The 22,046-nt window shown below is 41.8% G+C and overlaps 1 long non-coding RNA gene across 1 annotated transcript in view; it reads left to right on the forward strand.

Annotated features, from left to right (window-relative positions):
• The window catches only part of LOC143445396 (uncharacterized), a 38,540-nt gene extending 18,607 nt beyond the window's left edge, over nt 1-19,933 (forward strand). Inside the window, exons 19-38 of the long non-coding RNA XR_013113816.1 lie at nt 110-311; nt 553-738; nt 2,220-2,421; nt 2,663-2,848; nt 4,330-4,531; nt 4,773-4,958; nt 6,440-6,641; nt 6,883-7,068; nt 8,550-8,751; nt 8,993-9,178; nt 10,660-10,861; nt 11,103-11,288; nt 12,770-12,971; nt 13,213-13,398; nt 14,880-15,081; nt 15,323-15,508; nt 16,990-17,191; nt 17,433-17,618; nt 19,100-19,301; nt 19,543-19,933. This is a non-coding gene — a long non-coding RNA (uncharacterized LOC143445396). The remainder of the gene's footprint in view (nt 1-109; nt 312-552; nt 739-2,219; nt 2,422-2,662; nt 2,849-4,329; nt 4,532-4,772; nt 4,959-6,439; nt 6,642-6,882; nt 7,069-8,549; nt 8,752-8,992; nt 9,179-10,659; nt 10,862-11,102; nt 11,289-12,769; nt 12,972-13,212; nt 13,399-14,879; nt 15,082-15,322; nt 15,509-16,989; nt 17,192-17,432; nt 17,619-19,099; nt 19,302-19,542) is intronic.
• The last annotated feature ends 2,113 nt before the right edge of the window (nt 19,934-22,046 follow it).

Consider the following 22,046-nt stretch of genomic DNA (forward strand, 5'->3'; position numbering starts at 1 on the left):
ATTGAGTGTTTTTACAGCACTTTTGGGCAAGTTTTGAAGCGTACAGCTTTAGATCGGACTAACCAGACACTTTAGAACAAGTAACTCTTTATTTTAATGTACGATGCAGGTAATGGAAAACGCAATTGGAAATTTACGATGTAATACAGTTCGGCTTGCTCGAAACGCATGTTGACTTTGCTGAACTGGGGATGATAGCTGGTGATTGCTACGGATGCATACACTTTGGCAGTAGGCGATATGGAGCACACCGGCTTGCTAGTATGCTACTGGTGAATCAGTCGCCCATTCAGCTTACCGGCAAACTTCACGTAAGTTACGCGTGCCATCACCGTCTTTGTGTCGATTCACACCATTTGAGTTTGAAGCCAGCGGAAATTAACAACGCAAGAAAGCGCTGCTTGTAAAACCAGTTTTGCTTTGGCCATGACTAGTTTAAAACGTCAATGTTTTCGCCTTAAACTCTATTTCACACGAAAATTGCGTCAGTCATTTTTATAAGTCTCCGTTACTACACTCTGCTCGTGTTTTTCAAATGTTCTACCTTTGCAGAACTTCCATCGCAATCGAGCTGCCGGGGTATCTCTCTTCAATCCAGCCTGGACTTGATCGGCCTGCAGACCAGCTAAGCGTTTCGTTGCTGGAAAACCCACTTGCAAACCAACGCCGGAAGCTACAGAAGCCCTATAACTATACCACTGCACTGCCCAGTCCATTGTTGCGGCATATCACAGCCAGGTGAGCTCGCTCAGGCATCGTACTTTGAAAATGTCGACCTTTTGGCAAAATCTTTGACAGCGTAGCGTTAATACTTTCAAACTTATTTGTATTTCTACCAAGACGTATTCTTGACAGAATTTGTTTACTAGAATATTTGACTATTCCCCGCTTACAAGTTAGTTTCGCCTGCTCGTCAAGCACAAGTCGCATCCTGCGGCTGTTCCAAGTTACTGGCTCTTCTTTACCAGAACAGACAAATCACAACAGCTTGCAACCTATGGTCACCTTGTAGGCAGCCTAGCATGGCGTCAGCTGCGCCGAGCAGTTTCGCGGCCATTGCATCCATGTTTTGATATGTACGCTTTGTATTTAGCGAAAAGTTTGCTTTGACACTCGAATGCAAACTTCTGTCGGGATCGTAACGCTACGGTTATCGTCGTGTCTCTTGGCGGTATTCTTGCAAATTTTATTTGTTATATTGTTGCCAATATCTATACGGACGTTGCTTTCAAATTTTTTAATTTTTTTATTTCTCGAACGCTTTCGCAGAGCCCCTGTATAACGAGAAAAAATACGTTGTTTGCTGCGCCCACTAGCGGCAAACGATTTTTTTGCGTTTCGATTGGAAATTCTGCTCATTAGGATATCGATGACGGCAATCGCACGCATAATGCCTATTTACTGTCGTTAAAGCGAAAAAGAGTTGTACGTGATAGCCAAGTCAACTTTACAATTTGCCTTTGAAGGGGGTGTAGTACGATTTTCAGTAGTTTTAAAACGGCAACCCGGCGATTGTTACGAAGGTCGCATCCAAGACGTCACTATAGAAAAAGTATCAATGGTTCCGGTCCAGTGCGCATGTGACCTTAATCTGTGGAGGTTTGCTGTTGTTATGGCGTGTGCGGAGTGTAGGTTCAGGCTAAGGTTAACGTTTTGTGTTGGTTCAAAGTTAAGGCTTTTTGGCTGATTTTTTGGAGAAATGTAAGGAAAAAAGTTGTTAAAAAGTTGAAGCATTTGGTGCGAGAATTCCAGATACGAGAATTTTCTCAAAATACCGCATTAAGTCCTTTTGACCTACATCTCGGCGGATACAAAAATTCAGCAAGGTGACCGGGCTTGTTTAGAAGCAAATTCAAATTGAAAAATTGTACTTTGCATTGTTTTAGATAGGGCTTCAGATGGGCCTACAGACCCTTAAGCAAAATTATAGCAATTGCAAGGCGAAATGTTAAACTTGTTCAAACTGTAATTTTGCTTTTAGCCTACCTTGCTGTATTGCTTCCTAGCAAAAAAAACTGGGAAAAAGAAGTGTTCCGTGTCTAGAAATGTTTAATTTCTTGTTTGTTTATTATATTACTTTTGGTTTGGTAAAACGAAGCCCTACTGTTGCATTGAGTGTTTTTACAGCACTTTTGGGCAAGTTTTGAAGCGTACAGCTTTAGATCGGACTAACCAGACACTTTAGAACAAGTAACTCTTTATTTTAATGTACGATGCAGGTAATGGAAAACGCAATTGGAAATTTACGATGTAATACAGTTCGGCTTGCTCGAAACGCATGTTGACTTTGCTGAACTGGGGATGATAGCTGGTGATTGCTACGGATGCATACACTTTGGCAGTAGGCGATATGGAGCACACCGGCTTGCTAGTATGCTACTGGTGAATCAGTCGCCCATTCAGCTTACCGGCAAACTTCACGTAAGTTACGCGTGCCATCACCGTCTTTGTGTCGATTCACACCATTTGAGTTTGAAGCCAGCGGAAATTAACAACGCAAGAAAGCGCTGCTTGTAAAACCAGTTTTGCTTTGGCCATGACTAGTTTAAAACGTCAATGTTTTCGCCTTAAACTCTATTTCACACGAAAATTGCGTCAGTCATTTTTATAAGTCTCCGTTACTACACTCTGCTCGTGTTTTTCAAATGTTCTACCTTTGCAGAACTTCCATCGCAATCGAGCTGCCGGGGTATCTCTCTTCAATCCAGCCTGGACTTGATCGGCCTGCAGACCAGCTAAGCGTTTCGTTGCTGGAAAACCCACTTGCAAACCAACGCCGGAAGCTACAGAAGCCCTATAACTATACCACTGCACTGCCCAGTCCATTGTTGCGGCATATCACAGCCAGGTGAGCTCGCTCAGGCATCGTACTTTGAAAATGTCGACCTTTTGGCAAAATCTTTGACAGCGTAGCGTTAATACTTTCAAACTTATTTGTATTTCTACCAAGACGTATTCTTGACAGAATTTGTTTACTAGAATATTTGACTATTCCCCGCTTACAAGTTAGTTTCGCCTGCTCGTCAAGCACAAGTCGCATCCTGCGGCTGTTCCAAGTTACTGGCTCTTCTTTACCAGAACAGACAAATCACAACAGCTTGCAACCTATGGTCACCTTGTAGGCAGCCTAGCATGGCGTCAGCTGCGCCGAGCAGTTTCGCGGCCATTGCATCCATGTTTTGATATGTACGCTTTGTATTTAGCGAAAAGTTTGCTTTGACACTCGAATGCAAACTTCTGTCGGGATCGTAACGCTACGGTTATCGTCGTGTCTCTTGGCGGTATTCTTGCAAATTTTATTTGTTATATTGTTGCCAATATCTATACGGACGTTGCTTTCAAATTTTTTAATTTTTTTATTTCTCGAACGCTTTCGCAGAGCCCCTGTATAACGAGAAAAAATCCGTTGTTTGCTGCGCCCACTAGCGGCAAACGATTTTTTTGCGTTTCGATTGGAAATTCTGCTCATTAGGATATCGATGACGGCAATCGCACGCATAATGCCTATTTACTGTCGTTAAAGCGAAAAAGAGTTGTACGTGATAGCCAAGTCAACTTTACAATTTGCCTTTGAAGGGGGTGTAGTACGATTTTCAGTAGTTTTAAAACGGCAACCCGGCGATTGTTACGAAGGTCGCATCCAAGACGTCACTATAGAAAAAGTATCAATGGTTCCGGTCCAGTGCGCATGTGACCTTAATCTGTGGAGGTTTGCTGTTGTTATGGCGTGTGCGGAGTGTAGGTTCAGGCTAAGGTTAACGTTTTGTGTTGGTTCAAAGTTAAGGCTTTTTGGCTGATTTTTTGGAGAAATGTAAGGAAAAAAGTTGTTAAAAAGTTGAAGCATTTGGTGCGAGAATTCCAGATACGAGAATTTTCTCAAAATACCGCATTAAGTCCTTTTGACCTACATCTCGGCGGATACAAAAATTCAGCAAGGTGACCGGGCTTGTTTAGAAGCAAATTCAAATTGAAAAATTGTACTTTGCATTGTTTTAGATAGGGCTTCAGATGGGCCTACAGACCCTTAAGCAAAATTATAGCAATTGCAAGGCGAAATGTTAAACTTGTTCAAACTGTAATTTTGCTTTTAGCCTACCTTGCTGTATTGCTTCCTAGCAAAAAAAACTGGGAAAAAGAAGTGTTCCGTGTCTAGAAATGTTTAATTTCTTGTTTGTTTATTATATTACTTTTGGTTTGGTAAAACGAAGCCCTACTGTTGCATTGAGTGTTTTTACAGCACTTTTGGGCAAGTTTTGAAGCGTACAGCTTTAGATCGGACTAACCAGACACTTTAGAACAAGTAACTCTTTATTTTAATGTACGATGCAGGTAATGGAAAACGCAATTGGAAATTTACGATGTAATACAGTTCGGCTTGCTCGAAACGCATGTTGACTTTGCTGAACTGGGGATGATAGCTGGTGATTGCTACGGATGCATACACTTTGGCAGTAGGCGATATGGAGCACACCGGCTTGCTAGTATGCTACTGGTGAATCAGTCGCCCATTCAGCTTACCGGCAAACTTCACGTAAGTTACGCGTGCCATCACCGTCTTTGTGTCGATTCACACCATTTGAGTTTGAAGCCAGCGGAAATTAACAACGCAAGAAAGCGCTGCTTGTAAAACCAGTTTTGCTTTGGCCATGACTAGTTTAAAACGTCAATGTTTTCGCCTTAAACTCTATTTCACACGAAAATTGCGTCAGTCATTTTTATAAGTCTCCGTTACTACACTCTGCTCGTGTTTTTCAAATGTTCTACCTTTGCAGAACTTCCATCGCAATCGAGCTGCCGGGGTATCTCTCTTCAATCCAGCCTGGACTTGATCGGCCTGCAGACCAGCTAAGCGTTTCGTTGCTGGAAAACCCACTTGCAAACCAACGCCGGAAGCTACAGAAGCCCTATAACTATACCACTGCACTGCCCAGTCCATTGTTGCGGCATATCACAGCCAGGTGAGCTCGCTCAGGCATCGTACTTTGAAAATGTCGACCTTTTGGCAAAATCTTTGACAGCGTAGCGTTAATACTTTCAAACTTATTTGTATTTCTACCAAGACGTATTCTTGACAGAATTTGTTTACTAGAATATTTGACTATTCCCCGCTTACAAGTTAGTTTCGCCTGCTCGTCAAGCACAAGTCGCATCCTGCGGCTGTTCCAAGTTACTGGCTCTTCTTTACCAGAACAGACAAATCACAACAGCTTGCAACCTATGGTCACCTTGTAGGCAGCCTAGCATGGCGTCAGCTGCGCCGAGCAGTTTCGCGGCCATTGCATCCATGTTTTGATATGTACGCTTTGTATTTAGCGAAAAGTTTGCTTTGACACTCGAATGCAAACTTCTGTCGGGATCGTAACGCTACGGTTATCGTCGTGTCTCTTGGCGGTATTCTTGCAAATTTTATTTGTTATATTGTTGCCAATATCTATACGGACGTTGCTTTCAAATTTTTTAATTTTTTTATTTCTCGAACGCTTTCGCAGAGCCCCTGTATAACGAGAAAAAATACGTTGTTTGCTGCGCCCACTAGCGGCAAACGATTTTTTTGCGTTTCGATTGGAAATTCTGCTCATTAGGATATCGATGACGGCAATCGCACGCATAATGCCTATTTACTGTCGTTAAAGCGAAAAAGAGTTGTACGTGATAGCCAAGTCAACTTTACAATTTGCCTTTGAAGGGGGTGTAGTACGATTTTCAGTAGTTTTAAAACGGCAACCCGGCGATTGTTACGAAGGTCGCATCCAAGACGTCACTATAGAAAAAGTATCAATGGTTCCGGTCCAGTGCGCATGTGACCTTAATCTGTGGAGGTTTGCTGTTGTTATGGCGTGTGCGGAGTGTAGGTTCAGGCTAAGGTTAACGTTTTGTGTTGGTTCAAAGTTAAGGCTTTTTGGCTGATTTTTTGGAGAAATGTAAGGAAAAAAGTTGTTAAAAAGTTGAAGCATTTGGTGCGAGAATTCCAGATACGAGAATTTTCTCAAAATACCGCATTAAGTCCTTTTGACCTACATCTCGGCGGATACAAAAATTCAGCAAGGTGACCGGGCTTGTTTAGAAGCAAATTCAAATTGAAAAATTGTACTTTGCATTGTTTTAGATAGGGCTTCAGATGGGCCTACAGACCCTTAAGCAAAATTATAGCAATTGCAAGGCGAAATGTTAAACTTGTTCAAACTGTAATTTTGCTTTTAGCCTACCTTGCTGTATTGCTTCCTAGCAAAAAAAACTGGGAAAAAGAAGTGTTCCGTGTCTAGAAATGTTTAATTTCTTGTTTGTTTATTATATTACTTTTGGTTTGGTAAAACGAAGCCCTACTGTTGCATTGAGTGTTTTTACAGCACTTTTGGGCAAGTTTTGAAGCGTACAGCTTTAGATCGGACTAACCAGACACTTTAGAACAAGTAACTCTTTATTTTAATGTACGATGCAGGTAATGGAAAACGCAATTGGAAATTTACGATGTAATACAGTTCGGCTTGCTCGAAACGCATGTTGACTTTGCTGAACTGGGGATGATAGCTGGTGATTGCTACGGATGCATACACTTTGGCAGTAGGCGATATGGAGCACACCGGCTTGCTAGTATGCTACTGGTGAATCAGTCGCCCATTCAGCTTACCGGCAAACTTCACGTAAGTTACGCGTGCCATCACCGTCTTTGTGTCGATTCACACCATTTGAGTTTGAAGCCAGCGGAAATTAACAACGCAAGAAAGCGCTGCTTGTAAAACCAGTTTTGCTTTGGCCATGACTAGTTTAAAACGTCAATGTTTTCGCCTTAAACTCTATTTCACACGAAAATTGCGTCAGTCATTTTTATAAGTCTCCGTTACTACACTCTGCTCGTGTTTTTCAAATGTTCTACCTTTGCAGAACTTCCATCGCAATCGAGCTGCCGGGGTATCTCTCTTCAATCCAGCCTGGACTTGATCGGCCTGCAGACCAGCTAAGCGTTTCGTTGCTGGAAAACCCACTTGCAAACCAACGCCGGAAGCTACAGAAGCCCTATAACTATACCACTGCACTGCCCAGTCCATTGTTGCGGCATATCACAGCCAGGTGAGCTCGCTCAGGCATCGTACTTTGAAAATGTCGACCTTTTGGCAAAATCTTTGACAGCGTAGCGTTAATACTTTCAAACTTATTTGTATTTCTACCAAGACGTATTCTTGACAGAATTTGTTTACTAGAATATTTGACTATTCCCCGCTTACAAGTTAGTTTCGCCTGCTCGTCAAGCACAAGTCGCATCCTGCGGCTGTTCCAAGTTACTGGCTCTTCTTTACCAGAACAGACAAATCACAACAGCTTGCAACCTATGGTCACCTTGTAGGCAGCCTAGCATGGCGTCAGCTGCGCCGAGCAGTTTCGCGGCCATTGCATCCATGTTTTGATATGTACGCTTTGTATTTAGCGAAAAGTTTGCTTTGACACTCGAATGCAAACTTCTGTCGGGATCGTAACGCTACGGTTATCGTCGTGTCTCTTGGCGGTATTCTTGCAAATTTTATTTGTTATATTGTTGCCAATATCTATACGGACGTTGCTTTCAAATTTTTTAATTTTTTTATTTCTCGAACGCTTTCGCAGAGCCCCTGTATAACGAGAAAAAATCCGTTGTTTGCTGCGCCCACTAGCGGCAAACGATTTTTTTGCGTTTCGATTGGAAATTCTGCTCATTAGGATATCGATGACGGCAATCGCACGCATAATGCCTATTTACTGTCGTTAAAGCGAAAAAGAGTTGTACGTGATAGCCAAGTCAACTTTACAATTTGCCTTTGAAGGGGGTGTAGTACGATTTTCAGTAGTTTTAAAACGGCAACCCGGCGATTGTTACGAAGGTCGCATCCAAGACGTCACTATAGAAAAAGTATCAATGGTTCCGGTCCAGTGCGCATGTGACCTTAATCTGTGGAGGTTTGCTGTTGTTATGGCGTGTGCGGAGTGTAGGTTCAGGCTAAGGTTAACGTTTTGTGTTGGTTCAAAGTTAAGGCTTTTTGGCTGATTTTTTGGAGAAATGTAAGGAAAAAAGTTGTTAAAAAGTTGAAGCATTTGGTGCGAGAATTCCAGATACGAGAATTTTCTCAAAATACCGCATTAAGTCCTTTTGACCTACATCTCGGCGGATACAAAAATTCAGCAAGGTGACCGGGCTTGTTTAGAAGCAAATTCAAATTGAAAAATTGTACTTTGCATTGTTTTAGATAGGGCTTCAGATGGGCCTACAGACCCTTAAGCAAAATTATAGCAATTGCAAGGCGAAATGTTAAACTTGTTCAAACTGTAATTTTGCTTTTAGCCTACCTTGCTGTATTGCTTCCTAGCAAAAAAAACTGGGAAAAAGAAGTGTTCCGTGTCTAGAAATGTTTAATTTCTTGTTTGTTTATTATATTACTTTTGGTTTGGTAAAACGAAGCCCTACTGTTGCATTGAGTGTTTTTACAGCACTTTTGGGCAAGTTTTGAAGCGTACAGCTTTAGATCGGACTAACCAGACACTTTAGAACAAGTAACTCTTTATTTTAATGTACGATGCAGGTAATGGAAAACGCAATTGGAAATTTACGATGTAATACAGTTCGGCTTGCTCGAAACGCATGTTGACTTTGCTGAACTGGGGATGATAGCTGGTGATTGCTACGGATGCATACACTTTGGCAGTAGGCGATATGGAGCACACCGGCTTGCTAGTATGCTACTGGTGAATCAGTCGCCCATTCAGCTTACCGGCAAACTTCACGTAAGTTACGCGTGCCATCACCGTCTTTGTGTCGATTCACACCATTTGAGTTTGAAGCCAGCGGAAATTAACAACGCAAGAAAGCGCTGCTTGTAAAACCAGTTTTGCTTTGGCCATGACTAGTTTAAAACGTCAATGTTTTCGCCTTAAACTCTATTTCACACGAAAATTGCGTCAGTCATTTTTATAAGTCTCCGTTACTACACTCTGCTCGTGTTTTTCAAATGTTCTACCTTTGCAGAACTTCCATCGCAATCGAGCTGCCGGGGTATCTCTCTTCAATCCAGCCTGGACTTGATCGGCCTGCAGACCAGCTAAGCGTTTCGTTGCTGGAAAACCCACTTGCAAACCAACGCCGGAAGCTACAGAAGCCCTATAACTATACCACTGCACTGCCCAGTCCATTGTTGCGGCATATCACAGCCAGGTGAGCTCGCTCAGGCATCGTACTTTGAAAATGTCGACCTTTTGGCAAAATCTTTGACAGCGTAGCGTTAATACTTTCAAACTTATTTGTATTTCTACCAAGACGTATTCTTGACAGAATTTGTTTACTAGAATATTTGACTATTCCCCGCTTACAAGTTAGTTTCGCCTGCTCGTCAAGCACAAGTCGCATCCTGCGGCTGTTCCAAGTTACTGGCTCTTCTTTACCAGAACAGACAAATCACAACAGCTTGCAACCTATGGTCACCTTGTAGGCAGCCTAGCATGGCGTCAGCTGCGCCGAGCAGTTTCGCGGCCATTGCATCCATGTTTTGATATGTACGCTTTGTATTTAGCGAAAAGTTTGCTTTGACACTCGAATGCAAACTTCTGTCGGGATCGTAACGCTACGGTTATCGTCGTGTCTCTTGGCGGTATTCTTGCAAATTTTATTTGTTATATTGTTGCCAATATCTATACGGACGTTGCTTTCAAATTTTTTAATTTTTTTATTTCTCGAACGCTTTCGCAGAGCCCCTGTATAACGAGAAAAAATACGTTGTTTGCTGCGCCCACTAGCGGCAAACGATTTTTTTGCGTTTCGATTGGAAATTCTGCTCATTAGGATATCGATGACGGCAATCGCACGCATAATGCCTATTTACTGTCGTTAAAGCGAAAAAGAGTTGTACGTGATAGCCAAGTCAACTTTACAATTTGCCTTTGAAGGGGGTGTAGTACGATTTTCAGTAGTTTTAAAACGGCAACCCGGCGATTGTTACGAAGGTCGCATCCAAGACGTCACTATAGAAAAAGTATCAATGGTTCCGGTCCAGTGCGCATGTGACCTTAATCTGTGGAGGTTTGCTGTTGTTATGGCGTGTGCGGAGTGTAGGTTCAGGCTAAGGTTAACGTTTTGTGTTGGTTCAAAGTTAAGGCTTTTTGGCTGATTTTTTGGAGAAATGTAAGGAAAAAAGTTGTTAAAAAGTTGAAGCATTTGGTGCGAGAATTCCAGATACGAGAATTTTCTCAAAATACCGCATTAAGTCCTTTTGACCTACATCTCGGCGGATACAAAAATTCAGCAAGGTGACCGGGCTTGTTTAGAAGCAAATTCAAATTGAAAAATTGTACTTTGCATTGTTTTAGATAGGGCTTCAGATGGGCCTACAGACCCTTAAGCAAAATTATAGCAATTGCAAGGCGAAATGTTAAACTTGTTCAAACTGTAATTTTGCTTTTAGCCTACCTTGCTGTATTGCTTCCTAGCAAAAAAAACTGGGAAAAAGAAGTGTTCCGTGTCTAGAAATGTTTAATTTCTTGTTTGTTTATTATATTACTTTTGGTTTGGTAAAACGAAGCCCTACTGTTGCATTGAGTGTTTTTACAGCACTTTTGGGCAAGTTTTGAAGCGTACAGCTTTAGATCGGACTAACCAGACACTTTAGAACAAGTAACTCTTTATTTTAATGTACGATGCAGGTAATGGAAAACGCAATTGGAAATTTACGATGTAATACAGTTCGGCTTGCTCGAAACGCATGTTGACTTTGCTGAACTGGGGATGATAGCTGGTGATTGCTACGGATGCATACACTTTGGCAGTAGGCGATATGGAGCACACCGGCTTGCTAGTATGCTACTGGTGAATCAGTCGCCCATTCAGCTTACCGGCAAACTTCACGTAAGTTACGCGTGCCATCACCGTCTTTGTGTCGATTCACACCATTTGAGTTTGAAGCCAGCGGAAATTAACAACGCAAGAAAGCGCTGCTTGTAAAACCAGTTTTGCTTTGGCCATGACTAGTTTAAAACGTCAATGTTTTCGCCTTAAACTCTATTTCACACGAAAATTGCGTCAGTCATTTTTATAAGTCTCCGTTACTACACTCTGCTCGTGTTTTTCAAATGTTCTACCTTTGCAGAACTTCCATCGCAATCGAGCTGCCGGGGTATCTCTCTTCAATCCAGCCTGGACTTGATCGGCCTGCAGACCAGCTAAGCGTTTCGTTGCTGGAAAACCCACTTGCAAACCAACGCCGGAAGCTACAGAAGCCCTATAACTATACCACTGCACTGCCCAGTCCATTGTTGCGGCATATCACAGCCAGGTGAGCTCGCTCAGGCATCGTACTTTGAAAATGTCGACCTTTTGGCAAAATCTTTGACAGCGTAGCGTTAATACTTTCAAACTTATTTGTATTTCTACCAAGACGTATTCTTGACAGAATTTGTTTACTAGAATATTTGACTATTCCCCGCTTACAAGTTAGTTTCGCCTGCTCGTCAAGCACAAGTCGCATCCTGCGGCTGTTCCAAGTTACTGGCTCTTCTTTACCAGAACAGACAAATCACAACAGCTTGCAACCTATGGTCACCTTGTAGGCAGCCTAGCATGGCGTCAGCTGCGCCGAGCAGTTTCGCGGCCATTGCATCCATGTTTTGATATGTACGCTTTGTATTTAGCGAAAAGTTTGCTTTGACACTCGAATGCAAACTTCTGTCGGGATCGTAACGCTACGGTTATCGTCGTGTCTCTTGGCGGTATTCTTGCAAATTTTATTTGTTATATTGTTGCCAATATCTATACGGACGTTGCTTTCAAATTTTTTAATTTTTTTATTTCTCGAACGCTTTCGCAGAGCCCCTGTATAACGAGAAAAAATACGTTGTTTGCTGCGCCCACTAGCGGCAAACGATTTTTTTGCGTTTCGATTGGAAATTCTGCTCATTAGGATATCGATGACGGCAATCGCACGCATAATGCCTATTTACTGTCGTTAAAGCGAAAAAGAGTTGTACGTGATAGCCAAGTCAACTTTACAATTTGCCTTTGAAGGGGGTGTAGTACGATTTTCAGTAGTTTTAAAACGGCAACCCGGCGATTGTTACGAAGGTCGCATCCAAGACGTCACTATAGAAAAAGTATCAATGGTTCCGGTCCAGTGCGCATGTGACCTTAATCTGTGGAGGTTTGCTGTTGTTATGGCGTGTGCGGAGTGTAGGTTCAGGCTAAGGTTAACGTTTTGTGTTGGTTCAAAGTTAAGGCTTTTTGGCTGATTTTTTGGAGAAATGTAAGGAAAAAAGTTGTTAAAAAGTTGAAGCATTTGGTGCGAGAATTCCAGATACGAGAATTTTCTCAAAATACCGCATTAAGTCCTTTTGACCTACATCTCGGCGGATACAAAAATTCAGCAAGGTGACCGGGCTTGTTTAGAAGCAAATTCAAATTGAAAAATTGTACTTTGCATTGTTTTAGATAGGGCTTCAGATGGGCCTACAGACCCTTAAGCAAAATTATAGCAATTGCAAGGCGAAATGTTAAACTTGTTCAAACTGTAATTTTGCTTTTAGCCTACCTTGCTGTATTGCTTCCTAGCAAAAAAAACTGGGAAAAAGAAGTGTTCCGTGTCTAGAAATGTTTAATTTCTTGTTTGTTTATTATATTACTTTTGGTTTGGTAAAACGAAGCCCTACTGTTGCATTGAGTGTTTTTACAGCACTTTTGGGCAAGTTTTGAAGCGTACAGCTTTAGATCGGACTAACCAGACACTTTAGAACAAGTAACTCTTTATTTTAATGTACGATGCAGGTAATGGAAAACGCAATTGGAAATTTACGATGTAATACAGTTCGGCTTGCTCGAAACGCATGTTGACTTTGCTGAACTGGGGATGATAGCTGGTGATTGCTACGGATGCATACACTTTGGCAGTAGGCGATATGGAGCACACCGGCTTGCTAGTATGCTACTGGTGAATCAGTCGCCCATTCAGCTTACCGGCAAACTTCACGTAAGTTACGCGTGCCATCACCGTCTTTGTGTCGATTCACACCATTTGAGTTTGAAGCCAGCGGAAATTAACAACGCAAGAAAGCGCTGCTTGTAAAACCAGTTTTGCTTTGGCCATGACTAGTTTAAAACGTCAATGTTTTCGCCTTAAACTCTATTTCACACGAAAATTGCGTCAGTCATTTTTATAAGTCTCCGTTACTACACTCTGCTCGTGTTTTTCAAATGTTCTACCTTTGCAGAACTTCCATCGCAATCGAGCTGCCGGGGTATCTCTCTTCAATCCAGCCTGGACTTGATCGGCCTGCAGACCAGCTAAGCGTTTCGTTGCTGGAAAACCCACTTGCAAACCAACGCCGGAAGCTACAGAAGCCCTATAACTATACCACTGCACTGCCCAGTCCATTGTTGCGGCATATCACAGCCAGGTGAGCTCGCTCAGGCATCGTACTTTGAAAATGTCGACCTTTTGGCAAAATCTTTGACAGCGTAGCGTTAATACTTTCAAACTTATTTGTATTTCTACCAAGACGTATTCTTGACAGAATTTGTTTACTAGAATATTTGACTATTCCCCGCTTACAAGTTAGTTTCGCCTGCTCGTCAAGCACAAGTCGCATCCTGCGGCTGTTCCAAGTTACTGGCTCTTCTTTACCAGAACAGACAAATCACAACAGCTTGCAACCTATGGTCACCTTGTAGGCAGCCTAGCATGGCGTCAGCTGCGCCGAGCAGTTTCGCGGCCATTGCATCCATGTTTTGATATGTACGCTTTGTATTTAGCGAAAAGTTTGCTTTGACACTCGAATGCAAACTTCTGTCGGGATCGTAACGCTACGGTTATCGTCGTGTCTCTTGGCGGTATTCTTGCAAATTTTATTTGTTATATTGTTGCCAATATCTATACGGACGTTGCTTTCAAATTTTTTAATTTTTTTATTTCTCGAACGCTTTCGCAGAGCCCCTGTATAACGAGAAAAAATACGTTGTTTGCTGCGCCCACTAGCGGCAAACGATTTTTTTGCGTTTCGATTGGAAATTCTGCTCATTAGGATATCGATGACGGCAATCGCACGCATAATGCCTATTTACTGTCGTTAAAGCGAAAAAGAGTTGTACGTGATAGCCAAGTCAACTTTACAATTTGCCTTTGAAGGGGGTGTAGTACGATTTTCAGTAGTTTTAAAACGGCAACCCGGCGATTGTTACGAAGGTCGCATCCAAGACGTCACTATAGAAAAAGTATCAATGGTTCCGGTCCAGTGCGCATGTGACCTTAATCTGTGGAGGTTTGCTGTTGTTATGGCGTGTGCGGAGTGTAGGTTCAGGCTAAGGTTAACGTTTTGTGTTGGTTCAAAGTTAAGGCTTTTTGGCTGATTTTTTGGAGAAATGTAAGGAAAAAAGTTGTTAAAAAGTTGAAGCATTTGGTGCGAGAATTCCAGATACGAGAATTTTCTCAAAATACCGCATTAAGTCCTTTTGACCTACATCTCGGCGGATACAAAAATTCAGCAAGGTGACCGGGCTTGTTTAGAAGCAAATTCAAATTGAAAAATTGTACTTTGCATTGTTTTAGATAGGGCTTCAGATGGGCCTACAGACCCTTAAGCAAAATTATAGCAATTGCAAGGCGAAATGTTAAACTTGTTCAAACTGTAATTTTGCTTTTAGCCTACCTTGCTGTATTGCTTCCTAGCAAAAAAAACTGGGAAAAAGAAGTGTTCCGTGTCTAGAAATGTTTAATTTCTTGTTTGTTTATTATATTACTTTTGGTTTGGTAAAACGAAGCCCTACTGTTGCATTGAGTGTTTTTACAGCACTTTTGGGCAAGTTTTGAAGCGTACAGCTTTAGATCGGACTAACCAGACACTTTAGAACAAGTAACTCTTTATTTTAATGTACGATGCAGGTAATGGAAAACGCAATTGGAAATTTACGATGTAATACAGTTCGGCTTGCTCGAAACGCATGTTGACTTTGCTGAACTGGGGATGATAGCTGGTGATTGCTACGGATGCATACACTTTGGCAGTAGGCGATATGGAGCACACCGGCTTGCTAGTATGCTACTGGTGAATCAGTCGCCCATTCAGCTTACCGGCAAACTTCACGTAAGTTACGCGTGCCATCACCGTCTTTGTGTCGATTCACACCATTTGAGTTTGAAGCCAGCGGAAATTAACAACGCAAGAAAGCGCTGCTTGTAAAACCAGTTTTGCTTTGGCCATGACTAGTTTAAAACGTCAATGTTTTCGCCTTAAACTCTATTTCACACGAAAATTGCGTCAGTCATTTTTATAAGTCTCCGTTACTACACTCTGCTCGTGTTTTTCAAATGTTCTACCTTTGCAGAACTTCCATCGCAATCGAGCTGCCGGGGTATCTCTCTTCAATCCAGCCTGGACTTGATCGGCCTGCAGACCAGCTAAGCGTTTCGTTGCTGGAAAACCCACTTGCAAACCAACGCCGGAAGCTACAGAAGCCCTATAACTATACCACTGCACTGCCCAGTCCATTGTTGCGGCATATCACAGCCAGGTGAGCTCGCTCAGGCATCGTACTTTGAAAATGTCGACCTTTTGGCAAAATCTTTGACAGCGTAGCGTTAATACTTTCAAACTTATTTGTATTTCTACCAAGACGTATTCTTGACAGAATTTGTTTACTAGAATATTTGACTATTCCCCGCTTACAAGTTAGTTTCGCCTGCTCGTCAAGCACAAGTCGCATCCTGCGGCTGTTCCAAGTTACTGGCTCTTCTTTACCAGAACAGACAAATCACAACAGCTTGCAACCTATGGTCACCTTGTAGGCAGCCTAGCATGGCGTCAGCTGCGCCGAGCAGTTTCGCGGCCATTGCATCCATGTTTTGATATGTACGCTTTGTATTTAGCGAAAAGTTTGCTTTGACACTCGAATGCAAACTTCTGTCGGGATCGTAACGCTACGGTTATCGTCGTGTCTCTTGGCGGTATTCTTGCAAATTTTATTTGTTATATTGTTGCCAATATCTATACGGACGTTGCTTTCAAATTTTTTAATTTTTTTATTTCTCGAACGCTTTCGCAGAGCCCCTGTATAACGAGAAAAAATACGTTGTTTGCTGCGCCCACTAGCGGCAAACGATTTTTTTGCGTTTCGATTGGAAATTCTGCTCATTAGGATATCGATGACGGCAATCGCACGCATAATGCCTATTTACTGTCGTTAAAGCGAAAAAGAGTTGTACGTGATAGCCAAGTCAACTTTACAATTTGCCTTTGAAGGGGGTGTAGTACGATTTTCAGTAGTTTTAAAACGGCAACCCGGCGATTGTTACGAAGGTCGCATCCAAGACGTCACTATAGAAAAAGTATCAATGGTTCCGGTCCAGTGCGCATGTGACCTTAATCTGTGGAGGTTTGCTGTTGTTATGGCGTGTGCGGAGTGTAGGTTCAGGCTAAGGTTAACGTTTTGTGTTGGTTCAAAGTTAAGGCTTTTTGGCTGATTTTTTGGAGAAATGTAAGGAAAAAAGTTGTTAAAAAGTTGAAGCATTTGGTGCGAGAATTCCAGATACGAGAATTTTCTCAAAATACCGCATTAAGTCCTTTTGACCTACATCTCGGCGGATACAAAAATTCAGCAAGGTGACCGGGCTTGTTTAGAAGCAAATTCAAATTGAAAAATTGTACTTTGCATTGTTTTAGATAGGGCTTCAGATGGGCCTACAGACCCTTAAGCAAAATTATAGCAATTGCAAGGCGAAATGTTAAACTTGTTCAAACTGTAATTTTGCTTTTAGCCTACCTTGCTGTATTGCTTCCTAGCAAAAAAAACTGGGAAAAAGAAGTGTTCCGTGTCTAGAAATGTTTAATTTCTTGTTTGTTTATTATATTACTTTTGGTTTGGTAAAACGAAGCCCTACTGTTGCATTGAGTGTTTTTACAGCACTTTTGGGCAAGTTTTGAAGCGTACAGCTTTAGATCGGACTAACCAGACACTTTAGAACAAGTAACTCTTTATTTTAATGTACGATGCAGGTAATGGAAAACGCAATTGGAAATTTACGATGTAATACAGTTCGGCTTGCTCGAAACGCATGTTGACTTTGCTGAACTGGGGATGATAGCTGGTGATTGCTACGGATGCATACACTTTGGCAGTAGGCGATATGGAGCACACCGGCTTGCTAGTATGCTACTGGTGAATCAGTCGCCCATTCAGCTTACCGGCAAACTTCACGTAAGTTACGCGTGCCATCACCGTCTTTGTGTCGATTCACACCATTTGAGTTTGAAGCCAGCGGAAATTAACAACGCAAGAAAGCGCTGCTTGTAAAACCAGTTTTGCTTTGGCCATGACTAGTTTAAAACGTCAATGTTTTCGCCTTAAACTCTATTTCACACGAAAATTGCGTCAGTCATTTTTATAAGTCTCCGTTACTACACTCTGCTCGTGTTTTTCAAATGTTCTACCTTTGCAGAACTTCCATCGCAATCGAGCTGCCGGGGTATCTCTCTTCAATCCAGCCTGGACTTGATCGGCCTGCAGACCAGCTAAGCGTTTCGTTGCTGGAAAACCCACTTGCAAACCAACGCCGGAAGCTACAGAAGCCCTATAACTATACCACTGCACTGCCCAGTCCATTGTTGCGGCATATCACAGCCAGGTGAGCTCGCTCAGGCATCGTACTTTGAAAATGTCGACCTTTTGGCAAAATCTTTGACAGCGTAGCGTTAATACTTTCAAACTTATTTGTATTTCTACCAAGACGTATTCTTGACAGAATTTGTTTACTAGAATATTTGACTATTCCCCGCTTACAAGTTAGTTTCGCCTGCTCGTCAAGCACAAGTCGCATCCTGCGGCTGTTCCAAGTTACTGGCTCTTCTTTACCAGAACAGACAAATCACAACAGCTTGCAACCTATGGTCACCTTGTAGGCAGCCTAGCATGGCGTCAGCTGCGCCGAGCAGTTTCGCGGCCATTGCATCCATGTTTTGATATGTACGCTTTGTATTTAGCGAAAAGTTTGCTTTGACACTCGAATGCAAACTTCTGTCGGGATCGTAACGCTACGGTTATCGTCGTGTCTCTTGGCGGTATTCTTGCAAATTTTATTTGTTATATTGTTGCCAATATCTATACGGACGTTGCTTTCAAATTTTTTAATTTTTTTATTTCTCGAACGCTTTCGCAGAGCCCCTGTATAACGAGAAAAAATACGTTGTTTGCTGCGCCCACTAGCGGCAAACGATTTTTTTGCGTTTCGATTGGAAATTCTGCTCATTAGGATATCGATGACGGCAATCGCACGCATAATGCCTATTTACTGTCGTTAAAGCGAAAAAGAGTTGTACGTGATAGCCAAGTCAACTTTACAATTTGCCTTTGAAGGGGGTGTAGTACGATTTTCAGTAGTTTTAAAACGGCAACCCGGCGATTGTTACGAAGGTCGCATCCAAGACGTCACTATAGAAAAAGTATCAATGGTTCCGGTCCAGTGCGCATGTGACCTTAATCTGTGGAGGTTTGCTGTTGTTATGGCGTGTGCGGAGTGTAGGTTCAGGCTAAGGTTAACGTTTTGTGTTGGTTCAAAGTTAAGGCTTTTTGGCTGATTTTTTGGAGAAATGTAAGGAAAAAAGTTGTTAAAAAGTTGAAGCATTTGGTGCGAGAATTCCAGATACGAGAATTTTCTCAAAATACCGCATTAAGTCCTTTTGACCTACATCTCGGCGGATACAAAAATTCAGCAAGGTGACCGGGCTTGTTTAGAAGCAAATTCAAATTGAAAAATTGTACTTTGCATTGTTTTAGATAGGGCTTCAGATGGGCCTACAGACCCTTAAGCAAAATTATAGCAATTGCAAGGCGAAATGTTAAACTTGTTCAAACTGTAATTTTGCTTTTAGCCTACCTTGCTGTATTGCTTCCTAGCAAAAAAAACTGGGAAAAAGAAGTGTTCCGTGTCTAGAAATGTTTAATTTCTTGTTTGTTTATTATATTACTTTTGGTTTGGTAAAACGAAGCCCTACTGTTGCATTGAGTGTTTTTACAGCACTTTTGGGCAAGTTTTGAAGCGTACAGCTTTAGATCGGACTAACCAGACACTTTAGAACAAGTAACTCTTTATTTTAATGTACGATGCAGGTAATGGAAAACGCAATTGGAAATTTACGATGTAATACAGTTCGGCTTGCTCGAAACGCATGTTGACTTTGCTGAACTGGGGATGATAGCTGGTGATTGCTACGGATGCATACACTTTGGCAGTAGGCGATATGGAGCACACCGGCTTGCTAGTATGCTACTGGTGAATCAGTCGCCCATTCAGCTTACCGGCAAACTTCACGTAAGTTACGCGTGCCATCACCGTCTTTGTGTCGATTCACACCATTTGAGTTTGAAGCCAGCGGAAATTAACAACGCAAGAAAGCGCTGCTTGTAAAACCAGTTTTGCTTTGGCCATGACTAGTTTAAAACGTCAATGTTTTCGCCTTAAACTCTATTTCACACGAAAATTGCGTCAGTCATTTTTATAAGTCTCCGTTACTACACTCTGCTCGTGTTTTTCAAATGTTCTACCTTTGCAGAACTTCCATCGCAATCGAGCTGCCGGGGTATCTCTCTTCAATCCAGCCTGGACTTGATCGGCCTGCAGACCAGCTAAGCGTTTCGTTGCTGGAAAACCCACTTGCAAACCAACGCCGGAAGCTACAGAAGCCCTATAACTATACCACTGCACTGCCCAGTCCATTGTTGCGGCATATCACAGCCAGGTGAGCTCGCTCAGGCATCGTACTTTGAAAATGTCGACCTTTTGGCAAAATCTTTGACAGCGTAGCGTTAATACTTTCAAACTTATTTGTATTTCTACCAAGACGTATTCTTGACAGAATTTGTTTACTAGAATATTTGACTATTCCCCGCTTACAAGTTAGTTTCGCCTGCTCGTCAAGCACAAGTCGCATCCTGCGGCTGTTCCAAGTTACTGGCTCTTCTTTACCAGAACAGACAAATCACAACAGCTTGCAACCTATGGTCACCTTGTAGGCAGCCTAGCATGGCGTCAGCTGCGCCGAGCAGTTTCGCGGCCATTGCATCCATGTTTTGATATGTACGCTTTGTATTTAGCGAAAAGTTTGCTTTGACACTCGAATGCAAACTTCTGTCGGGATCGTAACGCTACGGTTATCGTCGTGTCTCTTGGCGGTATTCTTGCAAATTTTATTTGTTATATTGTTGCCAATATCTATACGGACGTTGCTTTCAAATTTTTTAATTTTTTTATTTCTCGAACGCTTTCGCAGAGCCCCTGTATAACGAGAAAAAATACGTTGTTTGCTGCGCCCACTAGCGGCAAACGATTTTTTTGCGTTTCGATTGGAAATTCTGCTCATTAGGATATCGATGACGGCAATCGCACGCATAATGCCTATTTACTGTCGTTAAAGCGAAAAAGAGTTGTACGTGATAGCCAAGTCAACTTTACAATTTGCCTTTGAAGGGGGGTGTAGTACGATTTTCAGTAGTTTTAAAACGGCAACCCGGCGATTGTTACGAAGGTCGCATCCAAGACGTCACTATAGAAAAAGTATCAATGGTTCCGGTCCAGTGCGCATGTGACCTTAATCTGTGGAGGTTTGCTGTTGTTATGGCGTGTGCGGAGTGTAGGTTCAGGCTAAGGTTAACGTTTTGTGTTGGTTCAAAGTTAAGGCTTTTTGGCTGATTTTTTGGAGAAATGTAAGGAAAAAAGTTGTTAAAAAGTTGAAGCATTTGGTGCGAGAATTCCAGATACGAGAATTTTCTCAAAATACCGCATTAAGTCCTTTTGACCTACATCTCGGCGGATACAAAAATTCAGCAAGGTGACCGGGCTTGTTTAGAAGCAAATTCAAATTGAAAAATTGTACTTTGCATTGTTTTAGATAGGGCTTCAGATGGGCCTACAGACCCTTAACCTGCTGGGGTTTGCCAACTCACTGTGTAAAAGGTCCTGTGAGGTGTATTTGGTTTACATAGCATGGCCAGAGCTGGATTAAGACGTTGATAAGTCTGGGTCTAAAAGGTATCTAGGGGTCTATACAGGATTTTGTCGCTATAAGCTACTATTTAATATAAAACAAAATGTGTATAGGCCTACAGAACACAAGCAGAGTTCCCCAGACACGTAAGAAAAATTTTTGATTCTGTTTAAGATTTAATCAACGCATTCCCTATAAACTACTGTCAAAACTTTCGATTGTTTATTATAGGGCAAACATAGGCATACTGTAGATGAAAGCCACGAATCAATTTCGATTTAATAGAAAACAGGTGACGAAAGAATTAGATCCAAATAAAGTTAATTTTGCAAACCAAACATGCCGTTTAATAAATACAAGCTATTCATGAGGTTATGAATGATGTAAGAACCTGCCATAGCCTATATACATATTGTATCAGGTTTCTTGTTATGCTTATCTTCTACAGACACGACTGCAAGCAGCAATGGGTTGAGCAATAGCAACTCATAGCTATATTCTTTGTACCATTTTCGATGACAATTTCAAAGAAACCACAAAATGGAAACGGATATACCAAATCGATCGGAATACACAGTCTGTAGTAAGGACACGAAAACGTATGACAGTTCACTCCGTAGCGATCAGTGAATTATGTCTCAGAGTTAAAGTCGTGGAAAAAACTATTTTCATTCCAAAGATAACAACGGTAGCCAGACAGAAATAAACCACAGACATTCCATCACCACAATCTTTACCACAGTTAGTTTGCACAGTCGTTGTTGAATAGGATACTGCGGCCTTCATTTCGATTACGAAATTTATGTCTAGTTTTGAAAATTATGTTTTTTACTCGTAAGCAAACGTTTGAAAATTAACATACCAGATGTGCATGCTGAGGACTATAATAATAGAATAAAAGAATGAAGTCAAAGTAAGCGACGGAAAATCAAAGAAATTCTGTAATCGCAAGGCCGTAGCCAAAGTAAACTCTTTACCACGGCAAATATGTCAATTACGTTCCCGATTAAGTTTGTTAATAAATGTAGTTTAGCACCCAGAGAGCTTTGTGTCATAACTCCAGAAAATTTACG

Source organism: Clavelina lepadiformis, chromosome 2 (assembly GCF_947623445.1).
Source record: "Clavelina lepadiformis chromosome 2, kaClaLepa1.1, whole genome shotgun sequence".
In the NCBI taxonomy this organism is placed as follows: domain Eukaryota; kingdom Metazoa; phylum Chordata; class Ascidiacea; order Aplousobranchia; family Clavelinidae; genus Clavelina; species Clavelina lepadiformis.